Source organism: Rhincodon typus, chromosome 19, assembly GCF_021869965.1.
Source record: "Rhincodon typus isolate 14 chromosome 19, sRhiTyp1.1, whole genome shotgun sequence".
Lineage (NCBI taxonomy): Eukaryota > Metazoa > Chordata > Chondrichthyes > Orectolobiformes > Rhincodontidae > Rhincodon > Rhincodon typus.
The window spans coordinates 27952975-27967111 of record NC_063350.1 but is presented as its reverse complement, the minus strand read 5'-3'; positions in this window follow the sequence as shown (position 1 = coordinate 27967111).

Genomic DNA, 14137 nt, shown 5'->3' with positions numbered 1-14137 from the left:
AGATGGTTCACTTCTGAAGGCAGCAGCAATTTATCATGCATCATGTTTAAGAGAGAGACTTATGTAAAAAGGGATGGAGAGGAAGGTCGTTTAAAACCATACAACACTTATCTTCCAGCTTCATCAAAATGCAGTGCGTTGTTGTTAATGCAGTGAGACAATTTAAGGACACACGTTTCAGGGTAAAATAGTGGTATTGACGTGTGAAAGCTGGCAGAGGTGTGAGGAGGTGCAGGAAATAATAGCAAGGAGAGTGGCAGGTGCAGAGCAAGCTGCTGTAACAGGAGCAGAACAATATCTCAGGGAGACTGCAGTTAATCAGGGGAAGCACAGTGTGATCAGAGATCTTATCAAATTATTGAATGATTTTCCATAATGCAGCCACGTCGTTGTGTGGTACCATTTACATTCTGCACCTCTCCCCCCTCATGTTGTTCTGGACACTTTTCTGCTGCCTGGTGGATAGAAAATGCCGTTCCTCTTCTACCAAATCTTCAAAGCTGTGCCATGTGAAATCCAAGGGGGTGGGGGGATGGGAAGTTCTGTTGTCTTGTATTGTGCTAACCATTGTCCACAGTCATTATTCATTGTTATCTGCAGCCAAAGTGCCTCTTCCCTTTAAGAACCCCTGTCTATTATTGAATGTTGTCAGCCATGTGAGATATTAACTTCCACCCATTAGGCAATTTGCCAGGGAACAAAAGATTGGTGAAGTCAATTTTTGATGAAATGAGTACTCAGCAAGCATCTTAAGATTATTTGGGCAAAATATTCTCTGAAAGTCACATTTGAAAAAAGCATAAACTTACCTCTCAATTTGTTATGCCCAATAGAGAGGAAACTAATCAAGTCTTAGCTTAATATATGAGGAAGGTTTACAGCAGGATTTGACCTATAATTAGGACACAGAACCTGTGCCCTTCATAAAAACAACTGTTCTGCAATACTATGGTTAATCCACATGGTGGAGTCCGTAAGTAAAAACTATTGGTTATGCTGCAGTGGAAATTTTTGTGAATATTGTAATGTCAGTTACGTGGCTGGGGAAAGCATCATGTGCTCAGAAAGGGAACAGCAGACAGTGTGAGGTAACAGCATTTTGTGGGCAGTATGAATAATGTACTTCTATTCATGTCAAACAGATTGTTTTTAATGGAAATAATATGAAAATTCTTGTTTCAATATTATATATGGAAATAATACAAATTATGATGCAACGGCTGGAAAGTGGATTTGAACCAGAGAAAAATGTAGGTCTTTGAGAAAAAAAATATGTTTTAAACTACTGCTCTGGCAAAATGCTGTGCACACAGTTTACTTCTACATTGTCGACATCAATGACTGTACTATAAATTTGTAAATTCTGAATCTCTATTTTATCTTAAAACATTTGGCATTTGTCCAATGGTTCACTGTTTCTTCTGAACTGATAACTCATGATCCATCTTTCACAATCCTTTTCAGTAAAATATTGAAAATAAAGAAAAGAAACATGAAAAATTCATGGAAAGAAATGAAAACCAGAATAAATTAGAGTGAGGAGTAGCATGATATGAATTGAGGTATGTAGGAAATGCTTGTGACAATAATCAGGTTGCAGTATTAATTCAATACGCTAAAGAAAGTGATAAGTTTGGCACATGCACTTATGATTCACCCATACTGGTGAGTTTTTTGTTGGCCTGGGGAAATGTGACAATTAAAAGGAAGTGAAGACTGATGCATGAAGATAAATACCTTTTACAGCACTGCATGTAGGCCTGGAGGAGCTGGAATGCTTGAACATGGTCTACCAGTGTTAACTTGTTTCCTCACCATAATTAGTCACTTACTCTGCCCTCCTGTGGTCAGATCACCATAAACTCTAACCATCTCTTCCAGAGCCATGATCTCTCCCTGATCATTCCTTCTGGCCTTTACAGTCTGGACAATCCATTCTAGTTGTTCCAGACCCATTCTTCAGGATTTCTCGGCTGCAGACCCCTCTCCACTTTTGACACTTGTAATCTCCCTGTGGTCCTTTTGATCCCATCTTCACCTCCAACATCAGCCTTCAATCTTTTCCCTTGCTGTCAAAATCATCCTTCAATAGTCTGTCCTCTCCAACAACAGACTCCAGCCTTCATTTCCACACTCTGATGCCAGATTCCAATCCCACTTTCTGATCTCTTTCTCTGTGTTCTTCACCTCTGGCTGCAGCCTTGTGCTGTTGATGGGAAAAGGAGGCACAAAATATTAATTAATTTGTGCCGTTAAATTTGGCCAAACCTAGGGTTTCAAGTTTCTCAAACTAGGCAGTACTCCACCTATGCTACTGCCAACCACCCCCGCAACAACCCCAATCCCACTCCAGTTTTATGTCAATACTGGGACTCAAATATCCAATTAGAGATGCAGACATTAGTAAAGAACATTTATATATTGTAGGTTTCTTATTTCTTAACATGGGTGTGCATAAATGTATTCTCGTAAGTCTTTAAAAAATATTGACACAAACATTCTAAAAATTCTGGAACAAGATCCTAAATAAATCTAAATTAAGAGAAAATTTCATACATGGCAACACTAGATCTGACTATTTTTGTTTACAAGACAAATTCAATCAGCACAATAAAATTTAAGGGCTGCTGTATTATTTCAGCAAACATTAATAGAAGATTAGGTCATAGGTTAATGTTCGTATCACACTGAGTAATTTTATTACTTCAACAGAGTTGCAAATGTATTGGCACAACGATCAGTGTGTGCAGATCCCCGGAATAGCTGAACAGCAGTGCAACTTCAAGGGAACGTTGTCCATCAGTCCAGAACTGACAAATATGTTTAGGACACATGTTTTGGGTATAGGTGTATGTCTGTTTTGTTTTAGAAAGCTTTTATTACTAAAATAAGTCTGCAGTCTTCTGCCAATTTAAATATTGTGGTGTCTATGAAATGAATATATTTTTCAGCTTCCCTCTATTGAGAGTGCGGGTACACAACTTGGTGAGCACCTCGTAGAAACAACTCCACTGCAGGTTGAGGAAGAAACAGGCAAGGCCGCTGGCACTTCAAGGTTTGCTGGAGACCAGCCAACTGCTCAGCCCAGATAGGACAGTGCCCAGTCACATCGGCAATCACAAACTTCATCTACATGGCCAGGGCAGAGCAGCAGTAGTAGACAGACATAAGGAACACAGTGGTCCTCATTGCCCAGAAACTGCAGCAGTGTCGCAAGTCATGTGACCATCTATCTAGATCCATGGAAAGGTTGGGAGGTCAAGATCAGCACAGAGAGTTGTCCAGGAGTGACTGTGTCCGGAAGGTGCAACACACAGAGAGAGTCAATGCTGTAGAATGGCTAGGGATTAGGCAGCCTGTGTGCCTGTGAGCTGTACAGTGCATGGGTCCATGATTAATGTTCTTTCCCTTTAAAAATTCTATGATTGGTGGTTGGTGCAGTTCCCTCTCAAATGCTGAGTCCGACCCACTCCAGTGTGCTCACAGTCATTTTCCTTCCCATGGGGCACTTTCGATTTCCCAGCATGATGAAAGTGGCATTGAGAGCTCTTCTGCTTGTGTCTCCCAGCCTTAGCCTCACTCAATGTATTGGTGAACCCCTAAACATCCATATCCTTTTCATACTAGCCCGTGCTGTTAACACTTACCCAGTCCCCATCCAAACCTGTCATCGTGTACTTACACCTGCCTACCTTTGGTACCCAGCCCCTAACGTATGAGGTGACTATGCCAATTGTGCTCATTCATTGCCTCCTGCTTCAAACCAGGGTACTCCTGACAGTGGACAATCCCCTTCCTAGTCATGCTTTACTGTACGCCCCCCACCCACAAATCCAGCTGCCTTTTCACTACTGTACTAAGCCCTTGTTCAAACCCTGCAGCCCTAGGTCCTAAAGACTGATCTACCAAGGCTCAGGGCCTCAGCAAGGTCCACACTTGCTCCCCTCACTTCCCCTTCCTCCTTATTTTCCATGGATTGACTTAATAGACTGACCATAGCCCACCTCATTGATCAGAGAGTCCTGAGCATATGCACCCAGACTCCTCACTGATGCCAATACACGTCCCCTACCACGTTTGTCCTAATCCCTGGACTTGCTGCTAAGAGCCAACAGACAGGCTGTGATCCTCTCCCTGGAACCAGCAACCTGATCGAGTACACTCTTACCAGACATTTAGGTTAATCCCCTGGACTGGAAAAGGAAGATATCCTTGATGTTCTCTGCTGGGTCCCCTGACTAATAGGTCCCTCCATTGACTCCTGTGAGCTCTGATCCCTTACAACTTTGAGGCATGGCTGCCTGCTTCCTGCACATGCATGTGTTTGCTACATAAGTTGTTGGCACTTGATGAAGGTGTAAGATAGATGTTGCACATTACCATTCCAAATGCCCCCTAGACTGAGAACTGCTGATCAGTAAGGCAAGCTTCCTGTTTAGTGATTGTGCTAATTGGCATGGCAAGGCAAAGCATGACACTGTGAACGTACAGGGAAATGCTAAATGAATGAGAACTAAGAAAGCAAGTGCATTGAATTGCTACCTAGTCCAATCTGTAAGCTTGGCGCCTGTCCCTGTGTAGAAACTAACCCTGCTGCACCCTTTCAATGCTAGTTTCTGGTGTGGCCTGCAAAACAAGTCTGTACTTTTAGAGTGCACTGCCATTGTATAGTAAATGTGTCATGATGGCCAAGATGGATTGGCAGATGTGGATGCCAGTACCTTGAAGGAAGGATATGTATGCTTGGTAGACAATAAAATTCTGCCCAAAGTTAATGTTTCAAGTCCAAAGACGTTTTGAAATTGTAGTGATTGGAACCAGGTGGATCTTGTTGACTATGAGATCCTTGATTGAGATTGTTAACCTGGGCCAATCAGGAAAGCCCTGGCTGACCAACATAATCAGGAGATTTCAGTTCAGGGGTTTGACTCTGAGTTGGCTGGCTACTGCCAGTGTACTGTGCACAAGTAAATAAAGGGTGACTTGGTGACCTGGCCTCTATGCAGTTATTTCAATGGGAATGGGAAAAAAACAGGATAGGAAGAACATTCCTGAAGAACATTTGCTCACAACAGTCATCTTGGAGTTGGGGTAAGCATTTCTGGCATCATGCCTTTATTTGGGAAGCTTGACTCATTTGATCCTGCTGTTGAAGACTGGGCCTAGTATTTGCAAAGAATGCGATACTTTTCCAGGAAAATGACATTGGGGGCAGATGAAAAGCAATGAGTAATCCATCTGACAGCTTGCAGTTACACAGCACTTTTGGTTATAAGGAGCTTAACTTTCCCAGAGGCATCAGACACTAAAACCTTCCAAGAGTTGACTGAGTTGGTTAAGGAAACCTAAGACACCAAACCATCTCTAATCTGAGATGCTATCAGTTCTTTTAGGCTGTTAGAGAATCAGGGGAATCTGTATTGGGATTTTTGACAAGGTTGAGAAGACTGGCAGAGGTATATGATTTTGGGTTAACCCTGAATGAGATGCTGAGAGATTTGGTATGTGGGATTAATGATGTAACCATGCAGAAGTGCCTATGAGCTGAAGCCCAACTGGACTCAAACAGGCACTACAATTGGTTCTATCATTGGAAAATGCAGCAAGTGGAGCATGGGAGCTATAGAGCATCCCAGTGGAAGTGAACTCTCTCACCTGTCCTACTGAGCTTGGGGAACACCACTTGAGCATAAGCAATAGCAGAGTTTCACACAGGGCATATCCTGAGCAGAGGGACCCTAGGCCAGCCCACAGCAGAAATCCAGAACAAAGCTGAGCCTCAACCAATTGTCTAAAAATTTCTTCAGGATCTGGGCCAGCAAACCATTGTAGCTGCTGCGGGTATGCGGACTTGACACAGACCTGATTTGAGTAAGAAAACTTGTAGGCTGGCACCCAGGAGAGTGCACACCCTGGAAAGTCCCTCTACATGTGGGTTGGAACAATTATATTGCTTAGCGGTATTCAAATTGGAACCAATTAAAATTAATGTTTGGTTAAATGATCACCCAGTTCCTATCGGGGTCGATACTGGCGCAGCTGTATCTGTAGTTGCAGAATCAGGCTTTAATGAGATTCTCTTGGGACTCCAACCCTTAATTTTGTGCAAGACCTCAGCCAGACTGGGAACATACACTGGGAAACTATTTCAGATTAAGAGAATGACTTCAGTTCCAGTCTCCTATGAGAGGCAGTTGGTGCAGTTATCACTGATGGTAGTAAGATGCTTGGCCCCAGGCTTGTTGGGGTGGAATTGGTTGAGGAAGATTCACCTGGATTGGCTCCACATTTTTTAATGAGAAAATGGCTGTCTCAGTGAAGTCCTCGTGAAATGCACATGAGTATTTCAGGCAGGGCTTGGGACCATCAAAGGGGCCAAAGCCACTTTACATGTTGACCAGGAAGCAATTCCGAGATTTTGCAAGGCCTGCCCAGTGCCATTTGCCTTGTGGGTAAAAGTAGAGGCGGAAATCAGGAGGCTGGAGAGCGAAGGAATCATCAAACTAGTGCCATTTGCACAATGAGCAGCTCTGGTCATACCAATTGTGAAGCCTGACTGCTCAGGATTTTAAGCAAACGGTAAACAGCTTCTCGCAGCTGGATAAATTCCCAGTCCCTCACACAGAGGACTTGTATGTAAAGTAGGGGGTGGTGGGGGGAGGCGGGCGCTGTCCTTTACAAAGCTGGACATGAGCCATGCCTACCTGCAATTGTGACTGGAGGAGGAGTCCCAGATTTTACGATATACGAGACTGCCATTTGGGGTATCATCAGCCTGTGCCCTTTCCCAGCGGACCATGGAGAATATTTTGCAAGGGCTACCCCAGGTTGCCATTTATCTGGATGACATACTGATAACAGGGAAAGCCAATAAGGAGCACTTGGAGAACTTGGACATAGTCTAAATGTTTCCCTCAGGCAGGCGTACACCTTAGAAGGGTTTAGACCTACTTTGGTTACAGATTTAACAAAACCGGGTTACACCTGTTGGAAGATAAAGTGAGGTAGATTTCAGCTTTGAGCCCTTATTCTCAGCACGTACAAGTGCAAGTTAGAACACCATCCAGGAAGTCAAGTGGTTAATGCGGCTGCCATGAGCCACCTCCCACTGGCAGATACTCCACTGATGTTGCCCGCCCTGGAAGAATCTCTTCCTGGACAGCTGTCCAGGCACCGCTGACAATATTCAAATGTGGACACAAAAAGATCCTGTCTTAGCGAAACTAAAACAGCTGGTGTTAATGGAGGAAACAGAACAGCAATCACAACCAGGATTGCAGCCTCTCTGGCCAGACCAGATCACTGTAGAGGACGGTATATTACTGTGGGGAACAAGGGTGATTGCCCTGAATAAAGGTCGCTGCCAGATACTGGCTGAACTCCACCAGGCTCATCCAGGAGTTTCCAAGATGAAGATGCTAGCAAGAAACTATATCTGCTGGCCAGGGTTGGATAATGACATAGCTGCATTGGTTAGGCAGTGCCTAGAGTGCCAACAAAGACAAAACTTGCCACCAGCAGCATCCCCACATTTGTGAGAATGGCAGAGTAAACCCTCGACTTGTTTGCATGTTGACTTGTTTGCGGTGTTCTCATGGGCTCAATGTGGATGCCCTTCACAGTGTTTGGACGTGCGTAAAGTTCATTAAGCAACCTCAGGGATGACAATTGAGAAGCTGCGAGAGTCATTCGTGCTACATGGTCTCCCAGAAGTATTGGTCACGGACAAAGTGACATCATTTACCAGTCGGGAATTTGAATATTTCCTAAATTCAAATGGCATTTGGCACATAAGGACAGCTGCATACCATCCATTGTCCAGTGGTCTAGCGGAAAGAGTAGTCCAAACATTGATAAAGAAGCAGCCTATAGTCTCACTTGATGCCAAACTGTCACAATTGCTGTTTGATTATGGGACCACCCTGCATGCAACAACAAGGATAGCTCCAGCAGAGTTGCTGATGGGGAGAAGACTCTGCACCAAGTTAAACCTGATATTTCCAGACCTGGTTGGGGGGAGGTGGTGAAGGTGAAATGGGAGCAGGCATGTCAATGCTGGCCAAATGCCGCTTCTAAGTGAGAGAGAGAATTTAATTCAGGAACTGAAGTTTAGTGCCAGAACCATGGAAATGGCCCTGTATGAGTACAAGGTGAGATTGATGTGAGGTCAGGTCCCATGACTTACAAAGTTTGGGCAGGGGAGGCTTTCCTGAACAAACACGTAGATCATCTGAAAGCTGTTACCTCACAAGCGGGGCAGGGGTAGAACATACCTGGCCTCTCAGATCAGCCAGATGGCCTGTCAGAAACCGTAGGTCTAGTGTCGAGGAAACATCAGAGTCTGAGATGGATGCAGCCTCGATACCATTACCGCCAGAAGAAGAGGAGGAAGTCTTTCCCAGATGCACCAGATACAAGAGACGGCCTACAATCTGGTACATGCCATCCATGTCAGAGTCTGAGTCAGGGAAATGACCTGGGGTGAAAAAGCCGCAAGTAAAGCTGCAAGAGAAAGACCAGGCCTACATCCCCCGACTTTGGGGGAGCAGGGTGTTGACTATGAGATCCTTGATTGGGGTTGTTAACCTGGGCCAATCAGGAAAGCCCTGGCTGACCAATAAAACCAGGGGATTTAGAATCTCCTCTGTTCAGGTGACTGACTCTGAGCTGGCTGGCCACAGTTAGTGTACTGTGCATCAGTCAATAAAGAGTGACTCAGTGATGGGATATCAGCCTCTGTGAAGTTATATCTGGAACTTGCCACTCACCACTGAAATTCCCATTCCAAGGTTCCTAGAACTATTTTGGTAAATCTGGGGCTTAACCAGAACATTATTAATGTTCAGCATTTATTATTGATTCATGCTTATATTTATGACGTCAAAGATCCTATTTGTTTTGCTAACTCCTCTTTCAATCTGTTCTGCCACCTTCAAAGGTTGATGCCTATGCACCCCCAGGTCTCTCCATTACTATAAAATTTTTTGGAATTGTACCATCAAATGTACATTGCCTCCTCCCATCCCTTCTTCCAATTGCATTGCCTTTCACCTCTGAGTTAAAAGACTTGAGCATGGAAAGAAACTTAACGTTGCAGTGCTGGACTGATGAGCACTGCATTTCAGAAGTGCCTGTTTTCATACGAGACATTAATCTGAGGAATCATTTATCTGCTTAGGGGATGAAAAGAACACATGGGAAAATTGAGAGGGATGCAGAGAACTTCCCCAGTGCCTTGAACAATGTTTATCTCTCTACTAATATCATCAAAATAGATGAGCTGGTTAATCAGTAATTTGCACTTTTGCGACTGTTTACAACATAGCTGCTGTGCTCATGAAGTTACAACTATTGTATTTCATAAAAACAATCAACAGGAACAACAGCAACTTGTATTTATATAATACCTGTAATATAATAAAATATACAAGGCACTTCACAGAAGTGTTGTCAAACAATATTTGACAGAATATTAAGGAAGGAAATAATATCTTACCATCTCATCAAACTTGTCAATCAACGTAGACATCATGAAAACTTGACAAGGAAACACAAAGATATCCTCGACGAGGTCACCAAACGTTTGCTGAATGGTTTTAACAAGTACCCTAAAGGAAGAGGGAGAGAGAAGAGGAAACACACATGCACTGGTATGGAATTGCAGGGTTTAGGACCTAGTCTGCAGAAATCCAGCTGCCAATAGTGTATCAATTAAGATTGGAGATATACAAGAGGCTAGAGTTGGACAACTCAGAGTGGGAGAAGATTTTGTGAAACAATATTTCTTCACTTTTTTATGATCACTTGTTTAGAAAATGTGTTACTCAACAGTTTTGAGCACCAGTAAGAATTGAAAAAAATGCATCATATAAAGACTGTGACTCCCTATATTGTCAGAAGTCACATGACACCAGGTCCAACAGGTCTATTTGAAATCACAAGCTTTCAAAGTACTGCTCCTTCATCGGGTGACTTCTGACTTTGTCCACCCCCTGTCCAACATCGGCACCTCCACATCATCCCTGTGTTATCAGTTGGAGGGATTTTAGGCATTTTCTGTGGTCCATGAAAATAACGCGGACAAAAATGTATAGGGCTCTCAAAACATAGTTGCATGTGAGACTCAAGATCTTATGGACACTGCAAAAGAGAACTTCTCCCCATCACATAGACTACCTCATATGAGAAATGAAACTAACGTTTTGGCCTCCATTGCAAATAGTCTTTGCACTGGTGGTCTTGATTTTCCATTAGGTGATGATTATGTTCTGGCACCATCGTCTGCCTCTTCATAAAAGTTTTAATCATGTTTTGTTTGTATTGGAAGACCTGGTTCCCCCAAAATGTTGGGACTATTTCAATATGTCACAAGCAACACAATGGGAGCAAAATTAAAATAATTAAATGAATACATGAATTGCAATTTAAACAGGATATGCCAATTTGGACACATTTGTTGGTCCCTTTAAATAAGATAACATCATTGGTCCCAGCTATGTTGGCACAAACCACACAAACCAAGTAAATGTGAATTCTGATTAGTTATAGACTATCTTTTCAACTGTTATGGCTGGATTTAGTCATGACGGAAATAAAACACGTCTTCAAGTAAACTGAAGAGGGAAATTGTAGTCATTGGAAAAGAGCTAAAGATAGATTTCCCAAATCAACATTATTTCTTGTCATTATCAAAGATCTGACATTTGTATTATCAATAATGATTAAAGTGCTTCCCAAATACTAGGTAGATTGTTGAAATTGGAACACTATCACTCAGCTTAAGGATCTGGCTCACAGGATAAGAATCGTTCACAAATGAATTTAAGGTTCTTGAGAAAAATTAGTGCATGGAAGCAGCTTCAGCCCAGTTCCTGCAACAACTGAATTGCACAGAATCCTCAGTCTCCTTCACAGACATAGTGAATGTGAGAAACTAAACGTTCACATTGATATAGTGACAATACTCTGCTGAGGTCGGGAATAAGCCAAATTGTTGAAGCAGAACAGATACAGGCTTTCCTTAGAATTGGCCCATAGTCTACCTGACATGAAAATGTTTCATACTACCATCCAATGCCAAAAGTGTAGAAAAAGTGTTTAATTTAAAAGAGCTGACATCTGTCACCTTGATAACACCAAATATGATTCACCAAATGTATGAAGCATAATTGCCCAAGTTTCTAAAATCATTATCAGTGACTTGTATGGATAATTACAATTAAATTACTTGCAACATTAACACCATGAAACCCTTACACAAATGCATATAAATCATCAAGAATAAGGTAAATATTTTTTGGGGTCCATTTACATTCAGCAGGAAGTAAAACATTCCTTTCTTGAAATTCATGAATATTGAGAGCCACAAATTCACGCCAAATTAAATGCTCCAAAAGAATTTAACTTACTAAAGGGATGCATTTTCTATTTTGTCAAAAATTACTTTGGAATGGATTGCAGTGGCAGAAACAACCAGTTTGTTCAGGCAGGATTTTGTCAATTGCCGCTTGATAGATGGAAATGCAAAAAGCAGCAAATCACGATGCATTTATATGATTGCCTGGGTCATGGGAATGCAGATGGTGCTAAACACCAGAGTTGGTGCCTTTGAGGTACCTAGATAACACTGCCTTCTCTCAAGTGGCTTCAAATATGCTCGCAAGCAAGCATGTTGTGAGAATTCTGGGACAAAGTTCCTGCACTCAAAATCTGATTGGCCTGAAATGAGAGTCCTAGTCTGTGTAACCGTTTGTTTTGACGGGGTGGATTCTGGATGATGAAGTTCCCATTTGCCCTTGATTGCACTCTCACCATCTCATGCAAGTGCTGGTCCCTAAAGGATTCTATGGGCTGTCCTCAGACCATGCTGTCCATTATGCACAGTTCCATATTTCCCGCAGGGAGACAGTCTATAATCACGGACCTGATGACCTTGGAAGTATTAATATGTAAGAAAAATGGTGTAGGAAGGCACGGAAGAGATCTTTAGATAAATAGAGAGCAAAGCTGATGTTAATCTCTGTAATTTTCTCTATAGCCATTTCTTTCAGTGAGAGAAGATACCAAGAAGGACAAGCTAGTAGGAAGGAATCACAGCAGGGCACAAGCTTGACATGCCCATGTTCCCTGTAATTTGAGGAAGGGTGACTGGACCTGAAATGTTAACTCTGATGTTTTCTTCACAGATGCTGCCAGACCTGCTGAGCTTTTCCAATGACTTCTGTTTTTGTTCCCTATGATCTATTCTTGGCAGTTCCCTGGGAGAGGATGGATATTGAGTTGACAATCTTTGGGTGAGTCTTCAGTGAGTAGGAGGAAGGGAAGACCACCAAGAAAATGTATATTTTGTTTCATTCTCGAGATTGAGGTGGTGCAAGCAAAGTTATTACCTTTTGCCCATCCTAAATCTGGAAAGTGATTTCACTGTCATTACAATATAGGAAGAGACTACTATATCAACCAATGTGTTGGCACAGCTTCTACTGAAACCAGATACCAGGTTGGATACAATTGAGTGTCTCAGTAGATCTCATGGGAAGACAGTTAAGCAAAGGTTATAAAGGACTGGAGTTACGTATAGGTCTAGATCACATGAGTATCACAGTTTGCCTTCCTTAAAGGACAACAACAGACTAATTGGATTTTGATGGTAATCTGACTTCTTTATGGTCCTGTCTCTAAACGTGTGCGTGTGTGTGGATTGGAGTCTTTCATGCATACAAATACTGTTTCATTTATTTCATCTTATGACCCTTTCCACTGTACACACTAGGTAAGATCTCCATTGATTGCCATCTTGCTGGCTGTTTCTCACCTTCTCTGTACTGATCAAGTATCCATATTTTTTGAGCTTGCAAAAAATTTGATAGATTTGTAATTTGATATATTCTACTGTAGTTGTGGGTTTGTTGGGTTCCCTAGGACTTCTCTCTGTCTTTGAGCATATATCTGGCAATTAGAAATAATTACTAAACCTTTCAGAACTCCTGGCCACCACAAGGATGACCAATCTGGTGCTCTGCAATTCATGATACCCATGTGGCATTGATGTAGTTTTTCTGAGTTTTCTTCCAAGTGTGAAATTAGAAAAAACAATCTCACATTATACACTACAATATTGTCTATTATAGTACAGTGCTTCTGGAGTTCAAAGAATGTTTTCTTGATTATACCACCTTGACATTATTCTGCCCAATCCTGTGAGAAACATAACAAATTGAGATGCATTCCTCATCTTGCATCTGCGCTCCTATGATGCTGCTTGGCCTGCTGTGTTCATCCAGCTCTACGCCTTGTTATCACAGATTTGGTTGTGTTTGTTTCTATATGCCAGTCATTGTGTTGCAGTAGACTAAGGATATGACTCAATATCCTCAGTGAAGTTAACATTCTGTTGTGTAAGGCTATCAATTGTTGCTGTGGAGAGTGCATTTGCTGTTGTTTACAGTTTACCCTGTACATCTGTCACACAGCAAATAGAACATTGAATAGTACAGCATAAAAACAGGTCCTTCAGCCCACCATATCTGTGCCTACTATGATGCCATTCTAAACAAACTCTGTCTGCCTACACATGGTCCGTATCCCTCTATTCCCTGCTTGTATATGTGTTTGTCTAAATGTCTCTTAATCATAAGCAAATCTCATCAATCTCAACTGGAATGTTAGTATTTTTGGAGGCATTCTTGACAGTTCCTTCTCATCCAATAAGGAAACAAAAGGCTTCTGGCTTGCTTCAATAGCCAATTTCAGGTCAATAATATAGTCTGAGAACTTTTCACAAGCTGATGTGACTGACAGAGCACCCTTTTCAATGACAATGACAAGTTTACTGTCTGAAGGTGCTCAAGACACATAATAAATTGATTGTTCATATAACACTGAAACATCAGTCAAGATCATAATTTCCTTGATCCTTTAAAGTGCCTGTCCCTGATGTGGATTCTGTGTTAACACTATGTTTGAGCTTTCTTTAAGGGTAACCATAAAGGCTGTGACTTGCAGATAATTGAATAGAAAGTTTGCTAGCTGATTAACATAGAAACGTTGAAACTAGGTGCAGCAGTAGGCCATACGGGCTTTTGGGTCTGCTCTGCCATTCACTATGATCATGGGAAATCCTCTACCTCAAAGCCTC